This window comes from Echinops telfairi, unplaced genomic scaffold (assembly GCF_000313985.2).
Source record: "Echinops telfairi isolate 266 unplaced genomic scaffold, ASM31398v2 ScPeMD7_7467;HRSCAF=8505_1, whole genome shotgun sequence".
In the NCBI taxonomy this organism is placed as follows: domain Eukaryota; kingdom Metazoa; phylum Chordata; class Mammalia; order Afrosoricida; family Tenrecidae; genus Echinops; species Echinops telfairi.
The window spans coordinates 43,782,442-43,793,457 of record NW_022111368.1 but is presented as its reverse complement, the minus strand read 5'-3'; the positions used below and the strand labels follow the sequence as shown (position 1 = coordinate 43,793,457).

The following is an 11,016-nucleotide window of genomic DNA, read 5'->3' as shown; positions in this document are numbered from 1 at the left end:
GGGAGGGGGGAGCAGGGAGGAAGGGGAAAAATGAGGACCTAATGTCGGGGGTTTAAATGGAGAGAAAATGTTTTGAGAAACAATGTACAAATGTGCTTTACACAATCGATGTGTGTATGGATTGGGATAAGAGTTGTATGAGCCCCTAATAAAATGTTAAAAAAAAAAAAGTTACCGTCTCAGAAACCCATAGTTCTCCATTCTATTTTGTCCTGTGAAATCACTATGATTTGCAATCGACTCATTGGAAATGAACTATAAGTTTCCAATGCTGTAATCTTTACTGAGACAGAGTGCCACATAATTCTCTCTCCGTGCAGCTGCGGGGATCAAACCAATGGCTTCGAACACTCAATCATTACACCATGAAGGTTCTGCAAGATAGACACCTATACCTACTTTTGTCCACTAGAGGGAAAATTCCTTAAAGTCAAGGATAAACTCAAATCAAATTTAACTGCCATCGGGTTGATTCTGAATCATCGGGACTCTGTATGACAGGTTAGAACTCCCTGTGGGATTCCAAGCCTCTGATTCTTTATGGGAGTAAAAGCCTCTTCCTTCTCCTGGTGTTTTCAAACTGCTGACTTGTGGTTCGCAACCCAACACATGACCCACTTCACCATTAGGGCAACATTTCTGGCATTTGCTAAGTAAATATAATGGTAAGGATCTTCAGTGAATGATTAATTGAATTAGAAGTGTCATTTTTGTTTTGAGAATAATGATGGCAACAAATGTACAAATGTGCTTGACACAATGGATGGATGTATGGATTGTGATGAGTTGTACGAGCCCCCAATAAAATGATTTAAAAATATAATAAAATATTTGTTTTATTTTGTACCCTGTTTTGACAATGTGCACAGCAGAACCAATGCAAGTAATTTAACAATTTCTGCATGTCCGATTCAGTGGCATCGATTACATTCTTGGAAATGTCCAACCAGTCTCATCCTCCTTTGCCAAGCCATTCCTCCCTTATGAATTCACTGTCCTCGGAGTTTCCAATCTAATCTTTCAACTTGCCATTGTCAACTGATGCCATATAGAAGGGACTTAAAAGAATGAGATGCTCAAAGGAGACGTTCTTGACCAGTGAAGCTGAACTATTGCTTGGCTTGACAACTTGGATGAAATTGACCAGTTTCTCTAAAATGTCAAACCATCACAACCAATGTAATAAAAAATAAGTCATTTGAAGAGCCTAATAGCAATTAGAGAACTGAAAGTCATATTTCAAAGTCCCTGAAAATGAAATCATCACAAGCATTCTTAGTCTCGATGGAGAAGTCTAGCTGACATTTTTAAAGAATTAGCATACTAGCCAGACCTATAAGGGAGAAAGAGAAATAAAGGATGTCCAACCTGGAAATGCAGAACTAAAAGTATTCCTATTCACAGATGACATGAGTCTGTAAAAGAAAATCCCAGAGATCCCACAAGAAAGTTACTGAAATTAATAGAAGGGTTCAGAAAAGAGACAGGGTGTGAGATCAACATAGAAAACCCAGTTGGGTTTTTCTGCACTAACAAGGTGAACACCAAAAAAAGAAATAAAGAAAACCATTTACAATACCTCCTCCCCACCACCCTGCCCACACACACACCAGGATAAAATACCTAGGAATAAATCTAACCTTATACTAGGTTAGATTAACCTATACTTATACTAGGAAAACTACAAAACACTACTACAAGAAAACAAAGAGACCTACATGAACAGAGAAGTATTTCATGCTCATGGATCAGAAGACTTAACATTATAAAAATGTCAACACTACGCAACCAAAAACTCAAACTCACTGCCATTGTATCAATCATTCTGATGCATAGTGACCCTATAGGACAGACTGACATTTCACAAGCCTTGTGGGCTTACAAGACTGCAACACTTTACAAGAGTAGAAAGCCTCATCTTTATCTTGTGGAGCAGCTAGTGGTTTCAAACTGCTGACTTTGTGGTTAACAGTGCAACTTGTCACCCATTATGCCACTAGGGCTCCTCATACGACCCAAAGCAATCTATAAGTATAATTATAATAACGGAATCCTGATCCAAATCGCAACAACATTCTTTAACAAAAATCCCTAACTTTATATGGAAAGGAAAGAAGCCCGAATTAATTTAAGCTGTATTAAAGAAATAACAAAGCAGGAAGCTTAACCCTTCCTGACCTCAGAATTAACTATTTAGCCACAATATACAAAATATACAAAAAGCCTGATATAAGGAGCACGGGTGGTGCCGTCAAGTAAGCATGATAGTGCTAGCCATAAGGTCAGCAGTTCAAATTCACCAACTTCAACTGCTCCATTGAAGAAAGATGAGTCAGCTTCCAGAAAGATTTACAACCTCAGGATCACTGTTAGTTGGAATTAACAGGTAATTAAATAAAACGCTTACAATAAATTGGAGATCTAAGTCCTAAAACCCAGTGCCATCAACTTGTGCACACCCTACAGCAAAGAGTAGAACTATTCCCAGGCTGTAAATCGTTAAGGAAGCAGACTGCATCATCTATCTTCAATGGAATGGCTGCCTGGTGGGTTCAAATCAGCAATTTCGGGGTTAGCCAGATGATGCTTAACCCAGTGTTCCACCTTGACACCTTGTAAGGTTATTCAAAAATGTATATAGAAAAGGAAGTAGCATAGCTAAATGAATTTTGAAAAAGAAAGTTGCTATAATCGGTCTCACTGATGTTAAGAGATTCTATAGCTAGGTAGATACATATGTCAAAGGAACAGAATATAGAAACCACAAAAACAGTTCACCTCTTTTTAATAAGGCTAGAAAGCAATGCAATGCAAGAAGGATCGCCTTTAAACAAATGGCATTGGCACATCAGACACCGTGGTGCTGGCCTCTTGCAGGTGTAACAGACCTCTGCCAACACTGCGGCTTGAAACAACCTAGATTGATTCTAGTTCAGTTCTGCAGGTCAGAGTCTCAAATCCTGGCATCAGCAGGGCTGAATTCCTTCTGGAGGCTTCAGTGGAGAAACCCTAGAATCCCTTTCCTTGCCCTTTGGCACGCTGGTGAAAGGTTTAAATTACCAGTAGTAGCTTCATCGTTTAGGTAGTTCTGAACTACCAGTCACTCCAAGGGAGGGAAAAATGAAGCAGTCTGCTTCCCAAAAGATGTACAGCCTCGGAGTCTCTGCAGAGCAGTCCTCTGTCCGCTTACGGTGTTATGCGGCACAATCAACTGGGGAGCAGTGGGTTTGCTTTGGCTGTTTTATGGGCTTCATGGGCTTCTTGGCTCATAGCTCCTTCCTTGCGTCACTTCAACCTGCTCGAATGGCCTACTGCCATCTTCCACAGAGCCTTGCAGTTACGTCCAATGCACATTGATAAACCGGGATAATCCCCCCATTTCAAAATTCTTCATCACACCTGCAAAGCCCCTTTTGCCACAAAAGGTGATATTCCTGATATCAGGAGGTGGACAACTTTGGGGAAGCAATATTGAAATGACCGCAGATATTCACAGAATCCCCTACTCCCCACCCCCAAAGCCTCAATCTAAACACCCCTTGTTAACTCAACAGGGATCATGGGCTCAAATGGAAAATGGACAGCTAAGAGGATATTGAAGTTTACGTAGGAGAGAACTTTCAAGGTCAAGGGTTTGGTAAAGAGTTCTTAAAAGGGACTTCTGGCAAGATGGTAGATGAGGCAGATGCACCACACAGACTCTCTGTAACAAAAACACGAGAGACTAGATCAAACAGACACGGATGATAATTCCGGAACCCTGAGCTCCAATTGAATGTGGACCAGTAGAAGAAGCGAAACAAAAGCAGCCATAAAGAAGATAAACCAAAAACCCTCCAAACTCACGGCCATGGAGCTGATGCCGATTCATAATAACCCCGAGAACGGGGTCGAACTGCCCCTGTGAGTTGTCAAGACAGAACTCTTCACAGGAGTAGAAAGCCCCATCTTTCTCCCTCAGAGTTGAGGGTGGTTTTGAACTGCTTACCTTACAGCCTAACACTTAATCAGTACACCACCAGGGCTCCAAACAGAGGAGAGAGAGGAGCGAATTGTCTGCTAGCCTGATGTGGTACAGTCATCTTGAAAGTTTGCAAGTGGCGTTCCATAAGACAGTGGCCGGCAATCAAGGAAGGTGGAATCCTGCTTTGTTCCCAACTCGTTCCTGCTGACCAGAAGAATGACCACACCCAACCACCCTTGCCACCTAGTGGCAAGTGATACTCCCTCCTGGGAAATTTCCTGTTCTGTCTCAGATTGGAGCTGCAGCCTCTTGGATCTGGTGGCGAGCGCATTATCCCTGCATCTGGAGGTACGTTCCCCACCTCACCCCCACCGGACCAACCTCCCCGCCATCAGATCGGCAAAACACACAGTGCCAGGTCCCTGGTCACAACTAGATGGGCAAGAACTCCTTCAGTAACCGTAACCACACCTTCCCTTTCACAGGACATTTGTCTATGTGTATTTATTTACCTTCAAAACATTGGTACTGAAAATCTAATGAACAGAAGCAGACCGTTCTCAGAGAGGGTGCCAGAAGATGAACCCCTCAGGTCAAAAGACACTCAAAATGTGACCAAAGTGTGGGGGGAGGTCAGCTGCACAGGCATTCCCTCCCCTGAAGGCAATCAGTTGCCAGACCCCCACCTCCCTCAGCGTCAATTTTTTAATTTAATACTACACCAAAGAAGACTGCTCAAAGAAGAGTGAAGCGTATGATGCAGGCAGAGTAAAGCCTTGGGAACCTTCACTTACTGACGGGCACGACTCCAAAGAAGACCAAACAGCTTCAAACCTCAACGAATCACTGGAGCTTGGAATGTGTGAAGTATGGCTTTTCGAAAATTGGAAGACATTCAAAATGAAAGGAAGCATAAGGATCAATCGTCTAGGCAGGAGCGAGCTGAAATGAGCTGGCATTGGCTACTTTGAATCAGACTCATAAGGTTGCCTAGGCGGGGAATGGCACAGTCAAGAGGCATGGTGTTGCAGTCATTGTCAAAAGGGGCATTCCAAGATCTGACTGGAAGCACAATGCTGTCTGTGAGAGGATAATTCTATGCCCATCCAAGGAAACCCAAACATTAGTATGAAGGAAAAAAGAACAATGGTGTTCACACCCAGGGATCAGACTTTAAAGACTATAACAAAGCCAGGGAAGGGACGGGAAAGTAAGGGAAAAAGGAGGGAGGGGAAATGGGGGGAGGGGTGGGGCAGAACCACATCTAGAGGGAATTTAACAGGATGCAGTCAGTGACTTGATGACATGGGCCATGTCAATGTGTTAGGTTTCCCAGGTGGGGAATGCCCCGTCCTTGGCTTCACCTCTTCACCTGAAAGACAGACAGAGAGAGAGAGCGCGAGAGAGCGCGAGCACGCGAGAGGTGTACTACCCGCCCAGCAACCAGCCTGGATTAGTACATGCCCTTTAGCCATGGCTTCCAACTTCCTGTAGGGACCCCTAGGCATGGAGAGGAACTGTAGGTTAGCAAAGGGCTGGGAATGTCCGTTAACATGTGCCCAGAGGGTCAAGCTAGGGGAACAAAGGAGAGGCGCACCGCACATGTTCAGGGTTCCCCCAGGTAGGCAGGGGTGGGCGTGAACTTGAATTGGCTCACCTAGCCAGGTAAATTCAATTCAGCCAATGGGGTCAATCAGGGGTCTTCCACCACGCCTCCCTGTGGAATCCTTGAAAAGGCAGAAGCCCGGAGACCGGAGGAGAAAAACTCAGGCGCAGAGAGCTTTGGGCGGAACTTTGGGACGCTCTGCGGGACGCTGAGCCACTTCCAGCCAGGCCGTATCTCTGGGAGGAGCCCCTTGGGTGCTGTGTAAACCTGAAACTTCTTCTAATTCTCATAAAACTCACTTCGATCACGAACCAGGCCTCGGCGTGAATTCTTTCTCTCGCAGAGCCGAGGACCGAGGTATCAATCTAGCTCCAGAGAGATCTAACATAAGAACCCCCTATCTTGCGACCGAACACAACTACATAGAATATGTTTTTCTTTGTATGTATTATATTCCACAAATGAAAGGGAAATGTATGTGTGTGTGATTTTCTTAAGAGTGAGAGAAGAGTTACAGCTTCAACACTCCCCCGGAGGGGTTAATTCCTTCCCCTCTTGGATCTAGGCATTGGTCTGAGTGGTTGCAAAGGGAGGCAAAGTACCATTGGAACTTACTTGGATTCTTTTGTGGCAAATACATTCATTTTCACCCGCTCCCCCCCCACCCCAAATGTTTTTGTTAACTTTTGCTTTGCAAATGCAACACAATGGCTTTCTCTTTACATATGTGTTTGGGCCAGTCCACCAAGGCTGCCACTTGTCCCAGCTTCTGGAAAAGACAAATGACCTGGCTGAATTTCAAAGCACCTGTCTTCAGCGGTTCACAGAGCTCACCTCCCAGTCGGAACACAGCCCCCCTCTCCCTAGCATTGTTTCCTGGGGACAACATGATTTACTAAGAAAACCTCACCTGGCCAGAAACTTGCAACTGCAGCACAAAGAACCTCCCTTCCCCTTACCGGCTCATATGCCTTTAAGCTCATACCCTATATAAGTCCCACTGCCCCAGTACCAGGCAGGACTTCCCTGACCTAACTCGTTGGGTCGTGGAACCGGTCTGGGGGCTCAACTCAAGATTGCTCCCCCCAGGCCCCCCCCTGCGCCCCCCCACCCCCCCGTCCCTTTCCCTGCTCTCCCTTCCCTCCTGGAGTTCTTTCCCTGCCTCAATAAAATCTTTCTCAACTTCACATTCCTGGCTAAATTCTATTTCTGCTCTGCGCCTCCGTCTCCAACCTTTCAATATGACTTTTGGGGACTTGGGTTTATAATTCTCCCAGCATATTAGACCAAGTCATACGTTTGCAAGGGATTGATTAGCCTACTATGCAAATAAGGCATAAAACCACCCAGTTGAATTAAGTGATCCTTGAGGGAAATAGTTTAATTGCTCCGAAAAGTAAGTGGTCTACCCAGGGGATTAGTACATTTGGGCCTCGTGCTAGATTCTCCAGGTTGAGGGGAACCTCACTGTCATCAAGAAGAGGAGTCTGCAGGGAAACACATCCCTGAGATGGAGGACTGGGGCTGTGTGCTAGGAGCCTCTAAGACCTAGAAGAGTGTTGTAATGCTGGGCACATCCACAGACGACAGAGAAGTGGGTAGCAGCAATGTCAACTACTAGAACCCCGGCACTAGAACAAGGTGGCTGCGGTGCTGGATGATCCACAGAGCAAGTGAGAGCTGAGCATCTGTGGCAAGGGGCTTCCGGAAGAGAGGGATGCCTCCAGGCGCTTATTGGAAGAGTTGGGATGCTTATCCCGGCAGGGCAGAGGATAGGCCCAAGAAGGGCCTGGCAGCAGAGAACACAGATTTCCTGAGCGAGAGCAGAGAACCATCCTGAAAGAAGCTGCCCTGCTCAGTGAAATGTCTCCCGTCCCCTGAATTGCTCCGTTTACCTCCAGTTGATCCTGATCCCAAGTGGAAGCCTGGTACTTCCTTAATAAATCCCATGAATATGAGTTTGGACTGTGAGTTCCATGTGGCCATTGCAAGGCATTATTGAACCCAGCAGAGAAGTGGAAAGTATGGTGGCAGGAGAGGGGCAGCGGTGAAAGAGCGGGAGAGTGGAGGTTGTAGTATTAAATTAAAATGACGAGGAGGTGGGTGAGTGGGGTGCCAGCCCCCACCCGCTGCTTCTAATACTACCCACGGGTTCGGTAATGCACAATTGTACGGTTGAGATATATAAGTATTATATTAAAGTCATTGAGAGCATGAGAGATATTACAATAATACAGCCAGACACATTACATGGTAGCATTGCTCACCTCAGCCCCACTTGGTGGTCCTCGTGGAGGGGGCTTAGCCATCAGAGTAGGCACAGCTGCCTCATCCTCCTTAGCCACCTCTCCAGCCACCATCCGGAGAACCAGGGAGCCTCCTTATTTATTGCTAACCACGCATCATATCACTTTAGGGGGATCTGATTACAGAATCATGCATCACAGAAAAGGGGCAATACAATTCATCCTAGAACAAGTTTGATCACTCTGGTGTCTCATATAATAAAACAGACAATTACTATTCTGGGAGGCATGCGAGTCCCCTGATAGCAGACAATAACCTAAGTCACAGGGAGGGGTAGCAACATAGGCAGTACAATCAATAGGAGGGAGAGGACCTAGGGGTGTGCCCATATTTGTTGTGGGATAAACAGTGGTGTCTGCTTGATCTAGACAGCTGATAATGGCTACCTAACCTTGGTCATCTTTGACCTCTCTGGTATCTCCTGCAAGTAAACAGACAACTGCTATCCTTATCAGGGAGTGGGACCTACTTAGGGTGAGTCAGACTGTACAGTGTAGATGGCTGATGTTAGGGAGAATAACCTCTGACCTACTTTCGCTGACCGCCTAGTGAACAGTCATTCTCAAGCTAAATCTGGCCTATATTTTGGGGAGACAACTTAAGAGAAATCTTTCTGTTCCCCACAGGAGGTATTTTATCGGATGTCCAACTTCTGTGAACCAGCTGTGGGCTGATCTTCTGGTCTATCCTTCTGAACATAGACAGAGTCTGATGCCACTTGATAATGGGTCCGTACTGAGCATAACAGAGCAGCTCTCAGCCATTACAAGCGTCTCTTTCCCATAACAACCCACACCTCTGATTCCTCCCCCTGCCCCCCCCCACCCCACCCCAAAGCCTAATTCTTAACCACAGCCCCAAGGGCATATTAATTAATGCATGGTTTCACTGTCTCTCCCTTGTTCCCTCTCTAGCTCTTTCGTTTGCACTCGGCTATTCTATTTCTCCTCCCTGCCCTGGTGTCTCCACTTCAGTCAGCTTCCCCACCTTGCCTCTCCCTGTTCTCTTTCTCTGCCACCGACCCCCTCCCACTCCCCCCACCCGTCTTTTTTCCATAATTCAAGCCTGCTTTCTGCTCCAGTCTGTAATTTCTGTCACTAGGCTATAGCAAAACCACTGCCACCGAGTCCATTCTGATGCATAGCAACCCTCTCTAGGGTTCCCGAGACCAGGAATCTTGATGTGGGCAACATCCTTATCGTTCTCCCAAAGGTCAGCTGGTGGGTTTGAACTGCCAATCTTATGGTTCGCAGTCCAACATGTAACCTTCAGAGACAGCAAGGCTCCTATATTAAAGAATAGTAGGAAGAAATGATTTGTGGTGATGGAGCAGTTCTGTATCTTTTTGCAATAGCCGTTACATGAATTTACACACAGGATAACACATGACATAACTATGTTCAATGTTAATCTGGTTTTGACAGTGCGCTATCATTCCAAAGTGTGACCATTTTTACACCTTTCTGAGAACGTAAAACTATTTCAATAGACAAAGTTAACAACAAACAACCATAGGGAAATTCAACTGCATGCAACAAGCTGATCTTTTAAAAAGAGGAATCTGTTTAAAGTATAACAAAAGTCAGTGTCGGAGCCCAAGTTCCTGCTTTGTAGCCAGGCCGGTCCCTTACCACCTGGTTCGATCTCCCAGCAATGTTTATCCATCGAGTCCTCCATCGACAAGAAGAGGTAAGATGATCCCCAGTACAAGGCTGGCGTGTGAGCTGGAATCTCTGTGCAGTGTCCACAGTGGTCACAGACTCTGTAGTGTGCCCCTCCCTGTCTCAGGAGCCCGGGGCGGCCGGAGGCGGGGGCAACTGGTATGAGGTGGCCTCCTACCAGCAGCACTCTGCAGGAAAAACACGAGGTTTTCTACTCCCGTAGAGAGTTGCAGGCTTGGAAACCCGCAGAGGCAGTTCTGCCCTGTGCCACAGGGTCATGATGGGTCTGAATGGACTTGATGGCTGTGATGGGTGAGACGGCAGGGTGTTATTGTTTTCCTCTTTCTCTTAGGAAGTTTCTCCTATCAAATAATTTAAAAATCAGTCTGAAGTACTCTTTGTCCTACTTCACTAGCTAGAAATATCGTCTTAGCACAAGGACTCTCCAGCCCTCCTTATCTTCCCTGCGTCTGTGTCCAATAAATCCACTCAGCCCTCCCCCCAGCCCCGACTTCATAGTGGTCTATCAGTGCGCAATGCAGTTAGGTGCCACCAGGTGGCAGGCTATCCACCCTAGTGTCTGATCCATTTGGTCAGCTTGGCAATGGTAAGCAGCTGCATTTGGAACATGAAGCCAGCCTGCCTTCCTCCGCTTCCTGCTGAGAAGTGCTGGGACAGCCTAGTTTCTCCAGGTTTTCTGGCCTTGCGGTTTGAAAAACGATCCAATAAGGTACTCAGTTAAGGTCAGTTCAGCGGGTTAACAAAATACTTATCAAGCTTAGACTTTGTGCCGTGTCTTGTGCAAAGTGCTCAAGGCCAGCAACATATTCAACGTGCTGACCGAGTGGTATATTGATTTGCGTGTGGATGTGCACACCTGCTCCTGCAAAGTGGCTTTTCACGTTAGTGTAGTCTTCTTACAGTAAAACGGTGCACAGTGTTGCAAAAAGGGGGTTGTACTTTTGAGACCTAACTTTTCTGATCCAGACAAAGCTCAAACGAGGTAGTACTGGGTTTGATCAATTGTTTACGTGGATAAACACAAAAATGATGATCTGAAACGTAAACCTCTACACAATTCACAATAAAAGGTTTTAGAAAAAAAGAAAGGGGAGGAGGGAGGGAGGTGGGGGTGGGGAGAGAGAGAGAGGGAGAGAGAGAGATCTTTACAAGACCCCAAAATGGTTGTGCTGCCTGCTGTTTGGGACACTCCCTCTCACCTATGGACTGAAACGCGTGTCAGGAACGAATCTGAGGGGAGCTGGAGTAGGTGAATTGGCCAACTGGTGCTACTAAAAACATTCACCTACCTGGAGTCCCTGGAGGAAGCAAATGGGTCAGGGCTCAGCTGCTACCCAAAATGTCGGTGGTTCAAGCCCACCGAAAGGCAGCCTTGGAGGAAAGATTTTGTAGCCGACTTCTAAAAAACTCGCCTCTGAAAATCCTACGGAGCCCAGTTCTGTCCTCACACGGGACTG

The 11,016-nt window shown here is 46.1% G+C and overlaps 1 long non-coding RNA gene across 1 annotated transcript in view; it reads right to left on the bottom strand.

The window, feature by feature from the left end:
• The window catches only part of LOC123520954, an 18,791-nt gene extending 9,107 nt beyond the window's left edge, over positions 1-9,684 (bottom strand). The window contains exon 1 of the long non-coding RNA XR_006679464.1: positions 9,509-9,684. This is a non-coding gene — a long non-coding RNA (uncharacterized LOC123520954). The remainder of the gene's footprint in view (positions 1-9,508) is intronic.
• Between the last annotated feature and the right edge of the window lie 1,332 nt (positions 9,685-11,016).